Source organism: Tiliqua scincoides, chromosome 4 (genome assembly GCF_035046505.1).
Source record: "Tiliqua scincoides isolate rTilSci1 chromosome 4, rTilSci1.hap2, whole genome shotgun sequence".
Lineage (NCBI taxonomy): Eukaryota > Metazoa > Chordata > Lepidosauria > Squamata > Scincidae > Tiliqua > Tiliqua scincoides.
Window position 1 is genome coordinate 128,123,523 of NC_089824.1, and position 2,915 is coordinate 128,126,437.

The following is a 2,915-nucleotide window of genomic DNA, read 5'->3' on the forward strand; positions in this document are numbered from 1 at the left end:
AAGTACTTCGGATGATGGAATGTATTTCCATGAGGACATCACACTGTTCATTCTCCCTACCTAGCCAGCATTGCTCGCTTTGTCAACTGATTCCATAATGTGCAGCTCCTCCGCTGTGGAGATACAAGAGACTTCACTGTGTGCTCTTGGCTTCCTCTTGGAGGAAGAGAAATGGGTGGTAGTGAACCCTGCTCAGCTGTATGTGTCTCTTGTGAGCCCTGCTCTCTCCATGAGCATAAACTAGAGAATGAGGTCAGCAGAATTCTGTGGCGTTCAGGCGGTGCTCATGCTGTGCTGAAAGCAAGTCTGGTCTCTAGGAAACTAGTTCATTATGGTGAGTAGAAACCTTTAGTGCTTGTTTCTATCTTTTTTTTTTATACAGAAGGAAAGTGGGGGAAAATAAAGAACAAATATTAATATTTGTTTTGAATATAAAGGCACTGAAAGTGTAGTTATACTGACATATTAGAGAAACTGGAAAAAACAATAATAGCCTTCTCCTCACGAATGCTCAGTGCACCTTACCCTATGTATGGAAGGGGAGCAGGATCATACCCGTTGGCTCTGCCCCCAGCCTTGCATCCATTAGTCTTGCCTTGAGGAGCATCCTTGTACATTGAAGTGAAGGTGAGAAATAGTTTTCTGCATGGTTTGGAATTTGTTCAGTTGGGGTTCCTGATCGCATGGAAGAATCTTCATGCATACCTCTTGGTACACATTAGAACTTGATTTTCACTTTCACCTTGACCTGCACAGGTTGGAACAGTGCTACCTGGCACAATCCCATGCCTCTGTGCATAGTGAGAGCGCATGGAGCATTTGTGAGAAGAGGCCTACCATTCCATCTGGGTAGTGGTGGATGAAGACTAAGAGGCACTCCTTATTCTCCAACTTTTTCCCAATATAGTGGGGTTTATATAGGGGCTGATAAAATTGATGCAAATTGAGTAGTGACATTAACTTGTGGATTGCATATCTTCATCTGTGAATGTAGGAATATGCAACCACCCAAGATTACACAGCTCTTGTTGATAATTACTTAGCTTCCCTCCATATTTCTCTCAAGTTCTGTTCAGCTGGTGTCCCCAGCTTTGCCTCAAACCTAGGTGAAAATTAGGTGGCAACTCTGCACGTGCTCCTTGAGAAAACTTGGAACACATGACCAACGCTAAAAAATGTGCATTCAAATTACAGTGATTAGGCATTTGGAATTGTACCCTGATGGATGTGGTACATTATTAATATTGTTTAGACACATTTTTATTGCTTTTTTAAGAGGAAGATAGTTTGCCCTTTCAGGAGTGTGGAAAAACTGCCATGTGGGCATGTCTGGAATGCTGGGAGTACACAGCTCCATTACTATACATGTGACTTGCTACCAAATATCTGTAAACTAAGTGTGAGTAACAAGGGATGCTTTCAGGTGAAAAAATGGTGTGTGTGTGGGGGGGAGCCAACCTGTCTTTAAATATTCAGCTCTGCCACATTCAAATGTAGTTACGAATAGAATTTTTCTTTATTCTGGGTGGATGTCAATGGCATATGCATCCTTAATCTTCCAGAAGGTGGTATCATGTAGTTAGTTTAGTTATTGTTTCTGCAGAAACCACAGGTACTACTCATGACAGTGTGTGATTAATACTTTACCTCTAGAGCCCTGCTGGAAAATTATGTGACTATCAATATTCGGCCAGCTCTGGTTCCATGTAACACAGTTGTTGCACCTGATAAGGGGTTTGCACGATGGTTGGTTTTGTTTGTTGGATTACTCTATTATTTTCTATTATTACAGATTACATTTGTTCAATTATTCATTCATTATCGCTATTGGTTTTGTTTTCATGATGGAAGTGTTGCAATTTCTTGCAATATGGCAATTTTATTTTTCTTTTGTTTTCTTACTGTTTATTTTTCTTTTCTTTTGCACTACAAAGAAGCAGTGGCAACAGAGTTTTTTGTTCATTTTTTTCCTGGAAACTACCTTTTTGCTTTTTCCGCAATGGCCCTGATGTAGCATTCTGTGGCAAAAGGGCAGATGGCAACGAGAACCGCCATGCATTTCTCTGGCAGCAACTCTTTCCAACACATTACCAGAATGATTCTACATCTGTAGTAATGTGGGAAGAACAAAATTATAGCCACAAGGAAAGGAGCTTTGCCACCCATCTACTCAAAGTGGTTGCCATGCTTCAAGGTAAGGGTTCCTCTTTCAGCAAAAAATGGGGTTTTGAAAGAATTGAATGGCAGGTGCCATTTGTTTTCATTTGAACCGCCAAATTAAAAGTGAAATACAGGTGGAAACTCGGTGTCCATGGGGGTTGGATTCTGGGACTTCCCACTGATACAAAAAACACAGGTCCCTATATAAGCCATTTCTTTCCAATGTTGCATTTCTGCCCAACGTATGCAATGGGGACCAAATGTGTACAACTGTGGGCCAGGCAAAAATGGGTTAAAATGACATATGTGTTTGTAGATGGCAGACTTTAGACCCAGTGGCATCCAGCCTGCCTACCTGAGTGATGAGTTGGCTGGTTGGAAAGTGAAGAATCTCCATGCAGGAGGGAGCTGGTGGGAGAGGCAGAGAGAAAAGCATGGCCAACCAGAGCGTGAAATTGCACAGCATGAACTTTTCTAGAAGGAAGGGGAATTTTTCAAACTGCTCCTCGAATCTGTGGCTAAGCAATACTGTGGATACAGGGGCCTCTGTAAATGAATGGGGGCATCCCGTTTATCTGTGGTTTCAAGTATCCACGGGGGGTTCTGTAATGGAACCCCCGCAGATACTGGGGCATGCCTGTATTTCCAAATTTAATACTCACCTGTTCACATTCCAATAAACATAGAATAGATGGAAATGCACAATCACAGATGCTTTGGTCAGATTCTCAGTGGCATCCACATTGGGCATCCAC